Consider the following 21829-nt stretch of genomic DNA (forward strand, 5'->3'; position numbering starts at 1 on the left):
TATCAGATTTTCTGCTGATTTTTGTCTTCAGATTTACCAAAAACCATGTAGTGCAAGGGCCTGCCTGATTGCATACAAATTGACACTTCTAAGGTTTGACCTCATATTATATGGTTTTGATAAATCTAAAGGAAAAAATCTGCAGAAAATCTGATAATGTGTATGGGGCTTTAGTCATGTTGCTCATATAACCTACTCCTGCACTGTGATATGTTGTAATAATCAGTCTTCTAGCTCCATAAGGCTAAGAGCAAACAAAAACTGGATACCACGAAGCATCCAGTCCTCACTTTTTATAAGGCCTTTAGAGACTGAGCTAAAAAGTCAGAACATGCTAAAATTATATTTCAGCTAGAGATGGTCTCAAGAACATTGGATTATTCATTGAGTCTTTATGTCCCTAATGGCTTTCAGGAATTATATTTCTCAGGGAATTCCCTTGTTTTATCCTCAATTCTAATGACTATTTCCCTCTTACTATAGTAGATGGAGTTTAGCCTCTTCCGTGTTCCCAATAATGTAAAATAACTGAACATTTTAAAAAGTCTGAGCATCTCTTCATAATGGTTATATCTTAAAACACAGACATTACTCTGCCAGTGTCCTCTGGTTCTTTAGAAAATGCAGTAAAAAATCACACCTTTTAATATAGTGGTAAAAATGTCACAAATAGTAAACTTAGTTAAAACATAGCCATGGTTCGGTAATCAAAGCAGGTAGTCAGTACAAGCCACTAAATCAGGAAGCCAGAGATCAGCGTAGTCAAAGACAGCAAACAGGTTCAGGAACAAGAAGTGATGTCAGCCAGGCACGCCTTTAACAGGAACAGAGCAAAGAATCTTCAGATATGTTGACCAAGGTGAAGGCATGGGAGAACCAGGAAGGTTAAATAGGCAGAAGGGGTTGGCTGATGAGCAGGAAATGATTACCAGGTGAGGCACTGTGGAACGATGAATGCTGGCAATTAACCGACAGCTGAGCACTGAGAAGGGAGTGCTGAGCCCAGCTTTGACAGTACTCCCTCCTTAATGACCCCTCCCCCTCAGAGGTTTGAGGGGAAAACATCCATGGAAAGCACGAAGGAGGACAGGAGCATGTATGTCCGAGGATGATACCCAAGGGCACCTTTTCTAATGAACCAGGTACTGTATGTGCCCACGGAACATACCGGAGTCAGTGATTGATTGTATCTCATACTCCTCATGGTTCTCAACCTGAAGCGGGCGAAGATGTGGTACCGATGTGGTGAAGCGGTTGCACACCAAGGGTTTTAATAAGGAGACATGAAATACATTCAAAATATGCATGTTAGGGGGGCACATGCATGAAACTGGATGGATGCTAGTCACAGAAGCTCAGAGGGAAGCAGAGACTTAAACCTGTTCCCCGGGGCCAGATAGCACCAAATCCACGCACTTTTATTTGCAGGACCCCTGGGGGATCAGCCGATGCATGCCGAATTCCAGGAGCAGTAAGAAGAAGACAGCCCAGTAGTCCCTAACAGTTTACCTGCCCATGTACGAGAACAAGTAGTGATGATGCCAGCCAATGCAGGCACACAAGGTCTCTCCTACTCCAGCGGCCTCACAGTCTATGACCCTGGACCACAGTGAGTACACTCCCCATCTCACTGAGGCTGATCTGGAGGACAGCCTCTCGGCCATGTATGACAAATTAGCCTTAAAATTCCAGACAGATCTACACAAATCTACCAGCATCCTGACACAGGAGATAGCTGCTCTGGGAGGCTGCACAGACATGCTAGAAAAGAAGCATGATGAGCTTCAAGCCTATGAGGATCTATGCAAAGATCATGAGGGACTCTCAGACATTGTCCTTCAACTGCAAACCCACCTCAAGGACTTAGATAACCGTAATAGGAGAAATAACATCAGAGTGAGGGAGGTCCTTGAAACAGTGGTGGATCTGCAAGCAGCGGAGATTCTAAAGTCTTGCAATACCCCCATAATCCTGTATATGGGGATCACTATAGAAATATATCCAGATATCTCCCCAGCGACCCTTTATAACAGACGATGGATGAAAGAAGTCACCATGGCAATGCAATCTGCCAGGATTAAGTATAGATGGGCCTTCCCTTTCAAGCTTTCAGTACCGCATAATGGTACTACCTACACAGTGTTAAATCTATCAGAGGCCAAGGACTTGCTGGTTAAGTTGGGCCTATTGGAAGCACACAAACACCCAAGGCTCCCTTCTACCCCCCGTCTGACCCAAATCTGGGCCACTCCTTCACCTCAGCAGGACAGGAGAAATCGGCGAAGATCCAGGGACAGGGAGGCTTGATCCTGGATGGCAGACAAAATTCCTCTCTCAACATACATTTGTTCCCCACAGGTGAAAAGCTAAAATATGCACCTAATATGATTTTAACGAGTCAGACACCCTAGCTAAGTCTCTTCTCGCCCACCTGTTTAGCCCTCTACTCATAGCAGTTTTTCAAACCATTGTTCCCCCCCCTTTGTTTCAATAATAGGGGGCTATTAATTAACTGTTCTCCCTGACGCACTAACTGTCAGAGTTGACTATTGGAAGATGAAGCACTGGCTGAGTATTGGACTGAAAAGTTCACAGAAGGTTGATACTATGGTTAATACCATTCTACTTTCTAAGGTTATGTTATACTTTTGTTTTATTTTCTTATTTTCACACAAAGATATGCTAACTGCCGGCAAATAAGGGACTGCATTATAATTATTCCTGCATAAGGAATATGACTATGATAGAGTATTAACACCATCCAACCCTTCCCGGAGGGAGATTTGAAGTGGACTCAGACACGGTAAGAAACAGCTTTTGGTCAATTAAATTTCCAAATTGGCACTCAGCTAAGACCTGGATAATTGCCTTCCAAAATGAACATAACTATACGAATTATCTCTCACAATGTTAAGGATTTTAACTCCCCACAGAAACAGAAAAAGGCCTTTAGGTATTACAAAACATTAGGGGCGGACATCATCTTGTTGTAGGAGACACATTTCTCATCTAACAATCATCCTTAGTTTCCTTAGCCCTTGTACACATGGTCGGAGATTCCGACAACCAAATTCGTCAGAGTTATTCCGTCTGATTAATTCTGGACGAGGTCCGGAAGTGATGTTGCATACACACAGTCGGACTAAGTTGTCGGAATTTCCGGTTGCCAAGAACGCGGTGACATAAGGCGCGTATGGCGGTCCTAGAAAAGGGAAGTTCAGCACCACGTCCGGCGCCCTTTGGGCTCCTTCTGCTGATCTTATGTGTATCGCGTGTTAGTAGAAGTTTGGTGAGAGACGATTCGCGCTTTTCAGATTTGTGATTCACTTCGCTACTGCTCTTCAGTTTCTGCTTGTCTTTGCGTATCTGATAATCACTGCTTGTAGTCAGTAAGTATTTGTTTCTCATTGTGGACTATATCTTGGTATAGTACGCTTTGATTTGCATTGCTTATTGTCTGCTTGCTTCTGCTATTCAGGTCGTTCTTTCAGGCATTGCTGTTTATCGGTGCTTTCTGTTGTCCGTTCTGACCAGCCGACCATTTTCAAACCATGTTTCGTCTACGTACTCGTCGTGGAGTTTGTGCTGTGCAGGGGCTTTGTGTTGGGGTTCTTACTTTGACACAAGCCCGGTCCATGAACAGGGAGGGAAGGACTAAGAATTGTTGCGCCAGCGTGACCAGTTCTCACACACGCCTTTGCTCCGTGAGATCCGGGAGAATAATCCTGATGTTTTCAGGAATTATCTCCGGATGACGGACCCCGTTTTTCACCGTCTGCTGGCTTTGCTGACCCCTTATATCAGCAGGCAGGATACCTGCATGTGGCAAGCCATCACTCCAGAGCAGAGGCTCATCGCCACGTTGCGCTACTTGGCGACAGGGAGAAGCCTTCAGGACCTCAAGTTCTCCACAGGCATCTCCCCCCAGGCTCTGGGGATCATTATTCCGGAGACCTGTTCTGCCATCATTCAGGTCCTGCAGAAGGAATATATGAAGGTAAGTTTTATCCTTTAACATCACATTCTATGTATTTAATGATTGCTAATGTCTTGTATTTCTTTCCTCATTCCCTAATTACCATGATTGCACTATGCTCTAATTCATATGCTCTGCCCCTTTGTCCTCATGCATATTTGCCTCACTAACTTCCCCACCATGCTCTTCTTGGCCCATAAAACTATAGTCTAGTCACTTACCAATGTCTTTTGTCAGCTCCATAGTATTGCTTTCCCCTAAACACCCCCTAAAATGTCTACAAATGTTATGTGTTTGCTTCAATTCATGCAGAGTGACATTTTTTTGGTTGTGCCAAACTCATTAGGAACCCCCCTCCCCCCAACTGCTAGATCAGCTGCTAGCAATCCTCTATCTGCTGACTTTACCAAACCCAATACGCACTATATCTACCTTTTTGATGGTCACATTTATGGACGAATTGTCCAAAGCATGTAGTGCAAGGGCCTGCCTCAATACTTTCAAATGCTATCATTTCTTTCCCCTATTATTATCTTGATATGTAATAGCAGAATGTGAAAATGTGCTTCCATTTTTTACAATTTTTGGTATTATGACACTTCTTACCTGTCCGGTGGGCTGCCAATAGTGTAAGTAAGGAGGGGCTTCCCAAAGTATTACACATTATTCAGGCATTCAGCTGGAGAGGGTTACCTGTCCAAAACATCCCCCCCCTCATTTTTTAGCAAGGGCCCATCAGATGGGGGGGGGGGGGGGGTGGGGGGAGTGATGACTGATAAGGGGACCTTATACTTTAGGCTTTAAATACTTAGTTCCCCAAATGTTATACTGATCTTGGCCAAAAATGTTGGTGTCTAATCTGCTTGCAATGTTGGTTCACAATATTACTAATTTTTGGTCTTGTTTCACTCCACAGTGTCCTTCAACGCCACAGGAATGGCAGACTGTGGCCTCCCACTTTTCCAGTCGTTGGGACTTTCCCAATTGTGGAGGTGCAATTGAAGGGAAGCAGGTCCGCATCGTCCCACCACCCAACTCGGGGTCGTACTATTTTAACTACAAGGGGTTTAATAGTATCGTGTTGTTGGCAGTGGTGTCTGCGACCTATGACTTTTTGTATGTGGACGTGGGGCAAAATGGACGGATGTCGGATGGTGGAGTGTTTGCACGGACGGAGTTCTACTGGCGTCTCTAGAGTGGCAGTCTGGGCTTGCCACCCCCAGAAGAGAATCAGGAAGTACTCCCATTCGTCTTCATCGTGGATGAGGCGTTTGCCCTGGCAAACCATCTGATGCGGCCTTTCCCAATGAGGACCCTCACCTGGACCAGAGGATTTTTAATTTCCGCCTGTCCAGAGCCGAAGAGTGGTGGAGAACACTTTTGGTATACTGGCCAGCCGGTTCCGCCTTTTTTTAACGCCTATCCACATGGCGAAATACAAAATAAATCACATTGTGCTGGCCCGCTGTGTTCTTCGCAATTTGCTAAAAAGACATTCTGCAAACTATGCGGTCTCAGTTGTCCAAGAAGCAGACTTGCTGGAAAATGAGAACCTCACGGGCCTTGAAGCTGCTCATCCTGGCTTGCCCCCCCAAAGCGCCCGTGAGGTTAGAAACCAATACACAGACTACTTTGTGGGTAGGGGGGCCATTGATATGCCAGACAATGTCTGAGTGGCATTTTAGGAATACATTTTTCTTTGAAACTCCAATATTTGTTTTCATTTACTGCTTGGCTTGGTTTTAGGTGTCTCCTAGGTAAATTTATGTTTTTTTTTGTTGGGCCTTTTTCTACAACAGTGCAAATCCAAGTTGTGAGCGAGATGAGGGGACAGTCTCTTCTTCAGATAAGCTTATTATGTTGTGAGTCTGCTACACACACACCTTGTTTTTGTTAACTAATGTATGTAGTGCATTATTGACCAAAATCTTGCTCATTTTCAGCACCATGGCAGGAAAATGGCATGATTGTGAAAATTAACACATCACTGTGGGTGTTATTTACTAAAGGCACATCCACTATGCACTACAAGTGCACTGCAAAAGTGCACCTGAAACTGCACTTGGAGTGCAAAGTGGAGTTACCTTTAGTAAATAACACCCATTGTCACCGAAATCAACAATTTTACTCCAAATACTGCTTTTGCGCATTGAAAAAGGAAGCCACACATTGTTGATAATTTTACTTTTTAATCAAAGCACATTCACATGTGCGTTTAGAAAAGGGTTTTACAACAAACCAACAAATTGGGTGTATCAAAAACATTCTTTCAGGTAATTTTTTTTTAACTCAGTGTTTTTGTGTAAACAGGCATGTATCAAAGCGTAACATGCAGAACACAGGAACTTACAAAGTTCAACTTTGAAAAGTGAAGACAATATCAGACATGAGTATGTACAAACTGGGCTGATATTGCCTTCATCACATGGGGTGTCACCCCTGGAAAATCCAAATTTGGAAGATGCACAGAGTGTGTTAACATGTGCTATCTCCCATCATGGGGGATCAATGTACATGTTGCAACCCCTTCATCTCAGCCACTTTCCACAAAACACGTACATTGATCCCCCATGATGGGAGATAGCACATGTTGACACACTCTGTGCATCTTCAAAATTTGGATTTTTATAAAATATAAAAGTTGTGGTTTAAAAGCCAAAAAATAAAACCCTAGCTAGTTTGAGCTGTTTCACACTCTCCCCAAAACATCAATGATGTTCTTCATTTTATTTTTAACATCATTGATGTTTTGCTATATATTTTCTAAATCCCAATTGCACCCCATTATCTCCCCCAATCAGGATCTGGGCACTTTCACTGGTAAAATGGGATTCTTCTTCCACACCACCTACAAAACAAAGCAAAAAAAACACACCATGTATTATAAATATGGTAACATACATTGATGAGCTTACCGGAAGCTGTGTTCTCCGACACTCATCTGTTGTGGTGACAATTTATCCAACTTCAACAATCTCTCCTTCCTCCTCCTCCTCCTGCTCCTCTGCTTCTGGTTTTGGAATCTTGCCTTCTTTGGGAGGGGTGGGGTCCCTGGTGTCCTCATACTTGCAGAGTCTTCTCTCTCCTATGAGAATGTAAAAAAGGAATAATTAGCACACAGAGGGCAGAAATAGGAATATGAAACATTGCTTGGAAGTGTTGTACAATTGTGTTTTTTGGCCGAGTTCAAAGGTGAGAACATTATTGTGGACACTTTGTTAAGCTGGAATACTTACCTGCAGAACGATGTTTCTTATGAACGAATGAAACCATGAAATTGAAAGTGGCCATTTTAAAATGCACAACATGAAATCAAAGCACATGGAGCATGTATGCAAGCAAGAATAATCATATGAACACATGACAACTACTTACTTTTTTCAAGAACATGCTTGATCCTTCTGTACTGCTTGTGCTCCCTCAGTTTCAGGTCTGACCAGCGTTTTCTCCGTTGATCCATGGATCAGCGTACCTCAAAATTCTTCTGAAGACTCTTCACAACTTTATTCATGATCTTGGCCTTTCTGATATTTGGGTTTGGGTAAGGTCCATACTTCCCATCATAGTCGGTCCTGTTCAATATGTCCACCATCTCCAACATCTCTACAAAATACATATTTGAGGCCTTAAATCTTCTCTTCCTGGATCGGGACATTTCAGGCTCCGGGCTTTCCTCACCCTCCTCCTCGTTAGTGGAACTCTGATTGCGCACCTGCGTTCTCTCCGCCATGTGCTCTCCCCACTGCGCCGAACGCGAAGGGGCAGGGAATAGTCTAGAAAGAACATCAGGGGCCGGCGGAGTTTCACACATGCGCACTGTATATAAAATGCAACATGCGTGTGTCGTCTGTACGATCTGTGAACAGAGGGAGAAGCTAACGCGACGATCGTGCAAACGAAGGTAAAATTTTGAACTTGGTACATCACTAGGCTATACTGCTTCTAGATTGAGGCCTGCAATAGTGGAGTTTAACCTGACATTAGGGTTTGTCTTGTGTTGTGTCTTGCAGATATTATGGTCATAGCTTCCTCCCTCTGTTCATCGATAAATACAGGGAGATGCCCTGCCTGTGGCAAGTGACACACCCCCATTATAGTAACAGACAAAAGAGGCAGACAGCAATAGAGAAACTGGTTGACTTTGTGAAGCCGGTGGTCCCCAAGGCAGACATGAACTATTTAAAAGTGAAAATCGGTGGCTTGAGGAGTACTTATCTGAAGGAGAGGAAGAAGGTGCTGCAGTCCATGCAATCTGGTGCTTCAGCAGATGACATTTATGTCCCCAGGCTGTGGTATTATAACAGGATGCAGTTTCTGTCAGACCAGGCTGAGGCCAGAGAATCACTCTCTACTCTTCCTTCCACGCGTCCTATGCTGCATTCCACACCCGCTGAGTCTTCCGACGCCCAACCTGGGCCTTCCACTCAGGAAGAACTGGAGGAGCCCAGCTTGAGTCAGGTATAGTATTGTTGTACATATTTTGGGAGTAAGTTGATTTTTGCTCACTAATTGCTGATTTTAGAAAGTGTTTCACATATCAATAGACAGTAGTGGCCAAAACCTTTGGGACAAGAAAGAAAAATGCTGGGCTCAGAATGATAGTCTTTTCTAACAGTCTTGATGTGAAAATTGTGCGTGTTTGATGAACCAAAAACTAAAACTATGTCCCTTTTTCATACACAGGAAGACATCAGCCAGGAGGAGGGTGTGGAATGCAGCAGCCAGGAGGTGGCTGTGGAAAGTGGCAGCCAGGAGGAAGCGGGGGTAAGCAGCAGCCAGGTGGTGGGGGGGAAAAGGAGCCTGACAAAATGCCAGGTCCCTCCCCTCCACCTTCCACGCAAAAGGGCGAGAAAGGGGGGGAATGTGGAGGAGTCGGCTCTAAGGCTGATCGGGGAGGCTTCAGCGGCCCTCCAAGCCAAACCCACCTATCAAGAATTCTTTGCTGCCTTGGCTGCGTGCAAACTGGAGAAAATGGAGGAGGGGCAACAGTTCTTGTGTGAGGAGATAATTATACACACCCTCAACAAGGGTCTGTTGGACCAAATGACACAAACAACACACTTGTGTGATTTGGCCCATGCCCCTCCTCCTCCTCCTCCTTCTGCCACACCTCCAGCACCACAGCCACAGCCTGGAAGGAAGCGTGGAAGCAAGACCAGAGTGTGATGACCTGGGTTCAGTTTGGTCTGACAGAAGATGCAGCCTGTTGTAGTACCACAGCCTGGGAACATAGATGTCATCTGCTGCTGTTCTGGGTTTCTTGGACTTCAGAACCAGACTTCTCTCCCTCCGATATGTACTCCTCAGGCCACCAAGTTTTGCATTTAAATAGTTGATGTGTGCCCTGGGGGCCAAAGGCTTTGCTAATCTCCCCAGTTTCTCCATCGCTGCCTCCCTCTTTATCTGTTACTGACACCTAAATAAAGTTTTTTTTTGTTTGAAGAAATACTTGTGTATGTGTTTTACTTCAAAAAGGACAGTTTATTTGTGAGCAGGCAGGTACATTTCAAAAATACAAAGTGAAATGAATAACAAGGGGTACCAACACTAAACAACCTCCTGTGGATTAAAAAAGAAAAACAAAATATAAAAAAGATAATAATGTTGTTGTGGTAAGTTTACACACAAAATACACCCCAAAAAATGGAAAGATGAGCAAACTGTCAAAAAAGGAGATGTTTATGAAAAAAAACAAACACAAAATTCACCAAAAAAAAAATTAAAAAAAATAAAATTGTGTAGATGTAACAATATCAAAAATTGTATTGCTGAAATGAGTAAAAAAGAGTCAGGAAATACGTTCGGGAGAAGTGTGTGTAACTATGAGCATCAAAAGAAGTTCCTTCTTGCAGCATTGTAAAGAACAAGAGAATGCGCTTCATGAAAGAATTTTTAACATTGCAACATGACGATTGTGCTATATTGCTTACGAGCAGTAGTTTTACCTGAGCGAGCGCTTCCATGTCCGAATTTGATTGTGAGCATTTGTGGCACCTTGTCCGTCGGAGTAGGCTACACATGATCGGAGTATGTCCGATCGGAGCAGTTTGTCGGAAAATTTTACCGGCAAGTTGGAAAAGTTGGTCCGTCGGATATTCCGACGGAAACAGTCCGATGCAGACCACACACAGTCGGAATATCCAACAAAACGCTCCGATAGGAAACATTCCGTCGGAATCTCCGACCGTGTGTACAAGGGCTAAGTTTAATCATCAGTACTTTGACAAGGCTTACAAACAGTACCATTTTACTACATTTGGGTCCAAGTCAAGGGGAGTGGAAATTTTATTAAAAACACTGTATTGTTTGATATTCACCATATATACAAAAACCCTGAGAGTAGGTTTCTTATACTTCAGGGCTCTCTACAGGATCAAGGGCTAACCTTAGAAAATGTGTACATTCCGAATGCATCTCAAAGCTCTTTTTCAATCCTTTTTCCAGAGGTTGGATAAATATAATGTGATGCATGTTGTGACAGAACTAGCCGGGACAGAGGCTTTTGGAGGGGACTGAATGTGAGCCTCTTGCAGACCGATCATGGGCCCTAGCATTTGGGGGAATGGTGTTCTTTGTGAGCTGTATGCCTGGGGACCCTAAAGGTGGTGCTTCTTTGGAGTCAAGTCCATGTCCCCCCAAAACTCAGACACAGATTTGTGAAATGTTGATTGTATTTTCTGAGCTACAAGATGGCAAGTCTGGCCTAAAGGTCATGTCTGAGTTCTCTAGGCTGTCTATAGGATTAGTAATTAGCTCATGTTAATTAGGCCTGGTCACCGGTGTACTTTAAGAGTAATATGGGCAGGGGGTATGCACCTCCTCTTTTACTGTATATAAGACCTGTATTCCTTCCAATAAAGATTAATTCCTGTTTGAACCTCAAGACAGAGCCTTGTCTCATATTTGGGAGAGAATTATTCGTATGGGTTACTTGTTCGGCTGATTGGAGTGTTCTGTAGCTGCCTTTGTGTTTGGGTATGGAATGTCCTAAACGACTTTAACCCCTTTCATACTTGGGGTGTTGTTACAACTGGTGACAAGCAGCAGGATGATTCCCATAGCCCAGAAGGACAGCTACAAGAAGACGTCCAAACCTCCACCTGGATCCAAGATCGGGATAGCAGCCTTCAGTCACCCCAGCAGACATATGGATCTGGCATCAAAGTTCCCGGGGCTGCTGCAGATCGTCCTTTCAGCAATCCCCAGGACTGTGTCTGCGGATGAATACCTAGAGATCAGGCAGAAGATCCGGGTAAGACACTGGATTAGAGCCCTCCAGGTTGCTGGCATGCAACAGGGCAAGTGCTTTCCAAACCTAGAGCAGCAGGCCAGTAAACAACGGAAGTTGCGGATGCAATTCCTGGGAGAACGGCCCCCGGTGATTGAGTTGGGCAGACTGGTCCAGCAGGAAATTGAGCTGGACAATCGCTATCGGGCTCTGCAATGGCACACAGAGCAGGAATATTTAGGGGAGACAACAGAATGTTCCCTGGATGGATATTACTTTGGCGGCCCTGGATTGCTGTGGGAGAGCCTTTCAGATTGTTTTGTGTATGGTGCTGAAGGGGAACCTACCCTTGAAGACTTGCGAGACTACAGAGAGGCTATGTTCGGTCTTGCAGGCATCTCAGAGCTTAAACCTGATCTAGACTGTTTGCTAAGGAAGGAACAGCATCTAGAAAGGACATACAGGAAACTGCTAGAATGTGTTCAGCAGCATGCCAGAGAATCGGCAGTGGAAACTCCGGAGATTGCCATCTCCAAAGCGGATGTGCTGTCAACAGGGCAGAGCTCTTCTAGCCTCTGCCCAAAAGCAGCTTCAGCCTCCTGGAGAGAAGAGGCAGTTGGCCTTTCTCCCACAATACTGAGAGAGACATGGGATTTGCTGCCAGCAGCATCAGTGGAGTTACCAGAAACTTATGCAGCTGAAGAGCTGACAACTGGAAAGAGGGTCCAAGACCTCTGCCCTACACCTGCTGCAGTTCTGGAAGCCCCGGGGGGAGAAGGTGATTGTCACTCCCCAACAAGAATTCATGCACCTGGAAGACTGTGACAGAGAAATGTCCTGCCAGCAGCCAGATGAGGGAATGGAAAATAAAGCAGCCGGCTCACCTCCCCAATGGCAGCTACACATTTTGGGAGTGGAGGAAGCTAGCCTCCTGCCACAATGATTAACCAGAGCAGAGAATATGGAGGCCCCAGCAGAAGTGCTGGCACCAGGGCAGAGTGCTACCAACCTCTGCCGAGTATCAGCAACAACTGTGGAGCTCCAGGAAGCCAGGGCAGTTGACCCCTTTCTCCAGCGACAAGCTGAGGTAGTAAAGCTTATACTCCCAGCTGAATCACTGGAAACAGGGCAGAGCGCCACTGGCCTCTGCCTAGCACCTACAATGTCTTTATGGCTTCAGGAAGTTGGGGAGATCGGTCACACTGTCCAGCAGCAGATGGCGTCCCAGAATGATGACACCAACCCAACTAAAGTGCTGGCAACCGGACAGAGGGTCCAAGACCTCTGCCTAGCACCTGTGGCAGTTCTGGGGGCCCAGGGTGAGGAGGTGGTGGTCACTACTGACCAGCAGATCAGGACCCAAGGAGAGAATGCAATCTGCATCTCACAACTGCAGCTTGAGCTGATATCAGTGGATGGGACTTCAGTCTCCACTTGTATACCCCAGGAATGCTGGGCGGTTGGCCCAGATCCTCAACAGCATGATGGAGTGAGCACAGTCACCCTGCCTTCTCTCCAGCGGCTGAAAAGACTCCAGGGAGAAGGGCCAGTCCAGGCCTCTCCCCATCAGCACATATGTTCTCTGATAGAAGCAGAGGTTGGCTGGGTGAGGAATACTCTGCTTGGAACAATTTGTTTGGGATACTGTCAACTCGTCTGTCCTTTCTCCCACCTCCAGCAAAAATATAATATCCCAAGGACAGAATTCTTTAAATATCTGCAGGTCAGATACTTTTATGAATCATTATACACCCATAACATTAGGCCCAGATTTACGACATATGAATCCATATGTTCTAGTTCCGCCAAAGATAAAGGGATCATATCACAGATTTACAGTTATCTAAATGAGTTGCACTTACCTGAAAAGACTTCAATGATGGTCAGTTGTGAAACGAACATAGGTCAGGAATTTACCTCAGAAGAATGGTGAGATATGCTGCTAAACATACATAATTGCATTGCTCCATGTCTATTAAAGAAACGGTAGTGAAACTGCACACCAGATGGTACCTGACCCCTAAGAAGGTACACCTGTCCTACCCGACAGTTCCAGACAACTTAAGAAAAGACTCAAGAGCTGCGCCACATACAGTGATTAATGACAGGATTGATAATATTTCATACAATCACAAAATAAATATATACCGGAATTAAGTAAATTAAATAAATAAAAAATATATAATAAAAAACACTGTGATCAGTGATTTTAAATCCTCATAAGGTTCCCATCAGGCAAGATTAATTTTACTGAAAGTGACTCTTATAAGGCAACAGTTCATCCACAAGAGAGGAAAAAAGTTGCAGAAACATAATCCTTTACAATAATTCTTATCAGGACACCACAGTGATTCCACACAAAAATAGCATGCAAATGCCAGTCACCGAGAAGTGAATGCGCTTACAAGACGACAAAGCGAAAGAGGCTTTAGGACCTCTACAGCGTCACTTAGATCTCCCAAAGTCAGCACTCCAATAAAAGTTCCGCTAGTGGAAACTCAAAAAAAGGAGGAAACCCCCATAGCATAAAACCAATTAAACATTTATTAAAATAAATAAATAATTGCACTTACAAAAGAACTTGCATCAAACTCATATAAAAAACAATTGAAAAGCCGGCCGGTATTTTTTCGGGAGTCCATCCTCCCCTCATGTAGCGTGGTGGTGTCCCTGCGTGCCTTCCCTGATGCCTCCATGCTACACAAGGGGAGGACGGGCTCCCGAAAGAACGCCGGCCGGCTTTTCGTTTGTTTTTTATATGCGTTTGATGCAAGTTGTTTTGTTAGTGAAATTATTTATTTATTTTAATAAATATTTATGATATATTCGGCCGCAAATGGACACACTGTGAACCATATGGTGGCTGAGTGGAATATAGAAAAATGTCCCTACAGCAATTTCCCCAATTGCACGGACTCTTAGGCCGCGTACACACGCGCGGACTGTTCGCCCAACTTTGTCCGTCCAACAGTTTCGGCAAACAGTCCGCTCAAACTTAGCATGGACGGACATGGCCACACACGACGGACGAACAGTTTGCTGAAACCGTGCGCGATGACGTATGTCACGTACGACGGGACTAGAAATAGGAGGTCCAAGACACAGCAAAGCACCCTTTGGGCTCCTTCTGCTGACTTTGCGTTAGTAGAAGTTTGGTTAGAGACGATTCGCGCTTTTCAGACTTCAGCTTAATTTGTCCGTTCACTACGGCGCAGTCTACCTGTGAGGTTTGTATCTGTCTTTCGGTACGCGTGGATCAGTTGTACCTGTTATTAGGCACTTCTGGTCCGCTCGTTTCTGGGTTTCAGGTCGTTCTTCATAGGTCTGGCTGTTCTTCAGTGCGTTCAGTTGAGCTTGTCTGTCCAGCCGACCGTTTCAAAGCCATGGAGTGTGGACGTACTCGGGAACGAGTTCGTGCTATATGGGGGCTTGGTGTTGGGGTTAATACTTTGACCCGAGCCCAGTCTGTGAACAGGGTGAGGAGGAGTTCATGGACAAAGAATTGGTTGCGCCAGCGTGACCAATTCTCTCATATGTCTTTACTCCGTGAGATCCGTGAGAATAATCCTGATGATTTCAGGAATTATCTCCGGATGACGGACCCCGTTTTTCACCGTCTGCTGGCTTTGCTGACCCCTTATATCAGCAGGCAGGATACCTGCATGCGGCAAGCCATCACTCCGGAGCAGAGGCTCGTCGCCACGTTGCGCTACTTGGCGACAGGGAGAAGCCTTCAGGACCTCAAGTTCTCGACAGGCATCTCCCCCCAGGCTCTGGGGATCATTATTCCAGAGACCTGTTCTGCCATTATTCGGGTCCTGCAGAAGGACTATATTAAGGTAAGTTTGTTATTTTAATATTGCATTGTATGTTTGTATTAATTTCATCATGACTTTTAATATCCATGACAGGAATATGATGTGAATGTCCCCTTTATATGAATGCATGCACTTTTTCTTATATTTTTTTTTTTGGTGTCATTTTTTTTTTCCTTTAAATGTTTTTTTTTTTTTTTCTTTAAATGTTTTTTTTTTTGTGTCATTTTTTTAGCATTTTACCTTTTTTTGTGTATACATCCTGTGTGTGGAGAGAGAGATAGATAGATAGATATAGAGAGAGAGATAGATAGATATAGAGAGATAGATAGATAGATAGATAGATATAGAGAGAGAGATAGATAGATATAGAGAGAGAGATAGATAGATAGATAGATAGATAGATAGATAGATAGATAGATAGATAGATAGATAGATAGATAGATAGATAGATAGATAGATAGATAGATAGATAGATATAGAGAGAGAGAGATATAGATATAGAGAGATATAGATAGATAGATAGAGAGAGAGATATAGATAGATATAGAGAGAGAGATATAGATAGATATAGAGAGAGAGATATAGATAGATATAGAGAGAGAGATATAGATAGATATAGAGAGAGAGATATAGATAGATATAGAGAGAGAGATATAGATAGATAGATAGATAGAAATATGGATTGTCAACTCATTAATTTAATTATTCCCCCCACTCAAATTTGTTTCATGTGTTGTATACTTAGTAATTAGTCCCCCCCACCCCACTTACCCACCTAATTTATGTCCCCTGGTCCATCAGAGGGCTGATTAATCTGTGAATTGGTCCGCCTATATATATATATATATATATATATATATATATATATATATATCTATATATTTTTTTTTTTTTTTTTGTTGTCTTTATTTTTTTCTTTAAATGTTTTTTTGTTTTGTGTCACTTTTTTTTTCTTGAAATGTGTTTTTTTTTTTATTTTATTTTTTTTTTTTTAGCTTTTTAAATTTTTTGTGTATACATCCTGTGTGGAGAGAGAGAGAGAGATATAGAGATATATATAGAGAGATATATATAGAGAGATATATAGAGAGAGATATATAGAGAGAGATATATAGAGAGAGATATATAGAGAGAGATATATAGAGAGAGATATGGATTGTCAACTCATTAATTATTCCCCCCCACTCAAATTATGTTCATGTGTTGTAGACTTAGTAATTAGTCCCCACCCCACTCAAATTATGTTCATGTGTTGTAGACTTAGTAATTAGTCCCCACCCCACTCAAATTATGTTCATGTGTTGTAGACTTAGTAATTAGTCCCCACCCCGCTCAAATTATGTTCATGTGTTGTAGACTTAGTAATTAGTCCCCACCCCACCCCACTTACCCACCTAATTTATGTCCCCTGGTCCATCAGAGGGCTGATTAATCTGTGAATTGGTCCGCCTACTTTTTTTTTTTTTCTTGGCAGAAAACAAATTAGCAAGATTTCTGTTTAACTGTTGTTCCAAAATGTTTTTGAATTTTCTTTGTTATGAATTGTTTTTATTTAATGACTATTTTTTTTTTTTTTTTTTGTTTCAGCTTCCTTCAACGCCACAGGAATGGCAGACTGTGGCTTCCCAGTTCGCTGCCCGTTGGGACTTCCCCAACTGCGGAGGGGCCATCGACGGGAAACATGTGAGGATTGTGCCCCCACCCCATTCGGGGTCCTACTATTGGAATTATAAGGGGTTCCATAGTGTGGTGCTAATGGCGGTGGTGTCGGCACAATGTGACTTCCTTTATGTGGATGTGGGGAAGAACGGCCGGATGTCTGACGGAGGAGTCTTTAGGCAGACCGAGTTCTGCCACCGTCTTACCACTGGTGGCCTGGACTTGCCACCAGATGCCGAAAATGTGGATGGGCTCCCGTTTGTTTTTCTGGCTGACGAAGCGTTTGGTCTGAGCGAACATCTCATGAGACCCTTCCCCCAAAGGACCCTCACCCCGGAGAGGAGGATTTTTAATTACCGGCTGGCCAGAGCAAGAAGGGTTGTGGAGAGTGCCTTTGGCATTATGGCCAGCCGGTTCCGTCTCTTGCTGACAGCCATCAACCTGGCAGAATATAAACTCAACTATGTTGTTCTGTGCTGCTGCATTCTTCATAATTTTTTAAGGAAATTTTCTGGTAACCAGTACCTGCAGCCTATTGGGCCTGAGGCCGGACTAATATTTCCAGAACTGACAGGGCTGGATCATGCCCTTCCTGGCTTAGCCCCCCAAACAGCACGTGAGGTGCGTGACCGCTATGTCACCTATTTTAATGGTAGGGGGGCTATTCCAATGCCAGCTGACCAATAAAAAAAATCTTTTTCTTGAGATATGTCTTGTCTGTTCAAATTTTTAAGTTTGGTTCTTGTTTGCTTTTCACGTTGCTTGCATCCTACATTGTCCTAATTCAGGGATATGCAATTGGCCAACCTCCGGCTGGTGCAAAACTACAAGTCAATCATGCCTCTGGGTCTCATGCTTGTGGCTGCCAGTCTTGCTATGCTTCATGGGACTTGTAGTTCTGCAACAGCTGGATTTCCACTAATTGCATATTCCTGTCCTAGTGCATTTGTATAGCAAAGTGGTTTTTGACAATAGGAAATAAGGCCCTTTGTGACAGAAAACACAAAATGACTTTACAAACTGGTATTGAGTATTGAAAGAAGTAGACACACACATTTTTTTTTTTTTTTTTTTTTTAATAGTGCACATTGCAACCAGTGCCTCTTATTTAGATCTTTTTTTTTTTTGGTGTTTTTTTTTTAATTATTATTTTTTTTTTTTTTAAATTGTTTTTTAAAAAATCTTTTTTTTATATATATATATTTTTTTTTTAATTATTATTATTATTTTTTTTTTTTTTTTTTTTTTTTTTTTGGTAAACAGAAATATATAAATATATCAAAAATACAACTATCACTAAAATTTAAAATAATAAAATCAGATTTTGAACTATTTACATCAAACAAGGGGTAAAGCCAAATTTTGAAGATGCACACCAAAAATTGGTAATGTCAACATGTGCTATGTACCATCATGAGTGATCAATGGACGTGTTTGGTGTGTGCAATCCCTTCCTCTCACATACTAGAATGAGGAAGGGTTTGCAAACACCAAATGCGTCCATTGCGATCCTCTGATGGCACATAGCACATGTTGACACACCGTGTGCATCTTCAAAATTTGGCCTCTAAAAACTATGTTTTTAAAACATTAAAAACGTTGTTCCAAGGGAATGAAGAACATGATCGATTGGGTTTTAGGGAAAAGGGGCTTAGATTCTCCCTAAAACATCGATCATGTTCTTCATTCCCTGCCTCATAGTGACCAGTTCTCTTTGGATGTTTATAATTTGGTTCTCTATCCGATCAATCTGCCCATTCCAGGCCATGATGTCACCGATCATCCTCTGGGCACTATCACTGGTAAATGGGTCCGCCACTTGTTCTACCACAACCAGATCACCTAAAAACATGTGTAGATAAAAAATTGGTTAAAATATACAGCCATTAATTGTTTACCTTAAGCTGGGTTGTCAGACACTCACTTTCACTTTGTGGGGTGTGTAACTCCACCTGCTCTTCCTCCTCCACATCTAGCCCTGGGCTCGGCTCATCCAGTGGAGCTACGGAGCTTGGTCCAGCGGAGGATACCGAGCTCCGTAGCTCCCTCGCAGATACAGGACTGGGCAGCTCCAATACCGACGCAGGGCTGGGGTTGGGGCTGGGGCTGGGGCTAATTGCCCAATCAGGCTGGCGAGGTCGGGGGGTCCTGGGCTGCTCCGCCTCTTGTCTGGGTCTTTGTTTCCCTATGAGAATGAAAAAAAAAATAAAAAAAATAAAATACTTTTAAGCATAGTGATATTTGAGTTCAGAAATTTGAATATGAAACATTGGTTTGAAGTGGTGTAAAATTATTAGCTGGTTATTACAAGATTCTAGTTTAATACATCCTTAAAATGACTTTTTTTTAGTTAGGCTGTGTTCAGACTGCTGCGATGTGTGAACGCTGCAAATCTACTGTGGTTTCACGCATCGCATGCGGAGTTCGCACTGCCCTATGTGACCTGCTGGGAGTATCAGTGTAAAGTTTTATTGACACCTCCAAATTAGTTATCACTTCACAGTGCAATCTTTAAACTCGGACAGGAATCGGACCACATGGTGTGAACACCCATGTGATCCGATTTGGCTGTGGACTAAAAAAAGGGCCATGTACAAGTATATCCTATAAACTGAGCGTGACAATTCAGTTTATCATGAACAATACAAAAAAAAAAAAAACTAATTAAAATCTAATCCAACACCAGCTAAATTTACACCATACACAAATTCATACTATTTACGCCCACACATACGAACAACCATATGCGCCATATTTTAATAAACTACCTACACGAACGATTACGATCTAATCCGCCAGATTTGCTTCGCTACACGAACGATTAATATAAAGCCGCCTGTTTCACACACTATCTATGCGCACGATTATGATAAAACCCGCCAGTTTTACATACACTATCTACACGAACGCTTACGATAAAAACCCGCCAGTTTGCATACACTATCTACACGAACGATTACGATCAAATCAAACGATTATGTCCGACAGTCACGAGAAACACGGAGTTTACTCACTTTTTTTCAGGACCTTTTTGATGCGGTCATATTGGTCCGGCTCCCTGGACTTGATGTCCGACCATCTTTTCCGCAGCTGGTCCTTTCCTCTCCGTACCCCGAATTTTGACTCCAAGACTGTGACCACCTCGTCCAAGATGGCGCTTTTTCTTTTTTTTTTTTTTCTCAATCAAAGGTTTTATTAATGAAAATGTAGCAAACAATGAAAACATAAGATAAACCAGGGTTTTGCAAAAACATGGCATAAAACAAGGCATATTCATGTAATTTTACATCAAGTATAACAGAAAATTTGTGGCATATTTTTGAGGAAGTGGGGGACAGGTGAGGGTGATGGGATTGTGGGATAGGGGGTGCAGAGAAAAAGAGAAGGGGAAGAGGGGAAGGGAGAGGGGAAAAGGCAATGTCATAAAAGCACTTGGCAGTATTAATAATATCAATGACACACCAAACAGTGAAATAATGAACAGTGTTGGACTCAAACGAGTCCCTGTGAGCATTGTTTACCTCATATCATTGCTAAAACTATATCAGGTGAAGATTATTAGAAAGTGTTTACAGATACATTGCTTCAATCTTATAACTGAAAAGACTGGTATTCCCTTGAGAGTGTAAATAATAGCCAGGGCTGCCAGGTTCTATGAAAACGGGTGCAGTTTTCCTTTTTCATGGCCACCACCTCTTCCATTTTATACATATAGTGAACCCTGGCTAGCCAGTCTCTGATCCCTGGAACAAGCCTGGATTTCCAGTATAGTGGAATTAGACTCTTAGCTGCTGTCAATAAGTGTCTTGATAATGACTTCTTATATTTACCTATGGAAAGTGAGTTGATGTGTAACAAGCAAGCAGCGGCATCGAAGTTGATCTTAGAATCTGTGATGAGTTTAATCCAGTAAATAATTTTGTTCCAGTACTCTTGTATCAGGGGGCATCCCCACCACACGTGCAAAAATGTGCCTACCTCTCTTTCACAACGCCAGCACACGTCTGAGGATGTGTGAAACCATTTTTTAGTTTTGACCGGCGTTGTGTACCACTGTGTGAGTATTTTGTAAGATATTTCTTGGTACTTTGAGCTAAGGGAACACTTGTGCGAAAGAATGCAAGCTTTTTCCCATTGAGCATCATCTAACCCGATGCCAAGATCCGTTTCCCAAGTTTCTTTGTGTTTGTTACTGCTATTTGGTGGTGGGGAGGCTAGCCATTTGTACACCATGGATGTGGTTCCAAAGGTTTGAGAGCCTCTGTAGCATATATCTTCGAGCGGGGTCAACCTTTGATAAAATGACTGTCTGTGTTTATTATGGAGTAAGAAGCTTTGTATCTGTAAGTAAAACCAAGGGTTCGGGGCAGCGCTGCCCAGTTCTAATTGTAGGGTGTTCAGTGATTTGACCCTATTTCCAAGCATGCAGTGCATAGCCAAAAAGCTTGAATTCGGGCCAGGAGTTGGGAGTAGTCTCTGGTTAAGACCTGGCAGGAAGTCAGGATTGTCGGCCAGCGGAGTCAGTGGGCCTGGTATGGTAGCAAGCTTGTGGTGTGAAGCTATTTTATGCCAAATATGTAAGGTATTGGCTACAAGTGGATGCGTTATTCTTTTGGTGTTTTTAGAGTGTGTGGACCAAGGATAATATGGTAGCTTTGTTTCGCCGTGTTGGAATTCTAAGTGAACCCAGTCTTTTGTTGTGGAATGGCAATGCCAATCAATCAGTCTAGACATGTTCGTGGCGTAGTAATATTTTTTGAAGTCTGGGAGTCCAAGTCCCCCTTTATGTTTGGGCCACGTTAGAAGATGGAAGTTTATTCTAGGCTTCCCATCGGCCCAAAGGAATTTTCTTTGTATTGCTAACAGTTTGGAGAAGAAGGAGTTAGGTACTGGGATGGGCAATGCACTAAAGAGATACAACAGTCTCGGGAGTATTGTCATTTTTAATATAGCTGCTCTACCAAACCAGGTAAATCTTTTTGAAGTCCAGTTCTGGAGATCTTTTTGTATGGATCTCAACAGAGGGGTGAAGTTGGCAGAAAAAAGGGAATCTATATTGGGCGTTAATTTTATTCCTAAATACTTAAGCGTGTCCTGTTCCCATTTGAATTTGTAGTTTCCTTTAATTGTGTTGAGTTTTTCAGTTGG

This window comes from Lithobates pipiens, unplaced genomic scaffold, assembly GCF_037356315.1.
Source record: "Lithobates pipiens isolate NorthernLeopardFrog02 unplaced genomic scaffold, aLitPip1_a1.2 Scaffold_30, whole genome shotgun sequence".
NCBI classification, from domain to species: domain Eukaryota; kingdom Metazoa; phylum Chordata; class Amphibia; order Anura; family Ranidae; genus Lithobates; species Lithobates pipiens.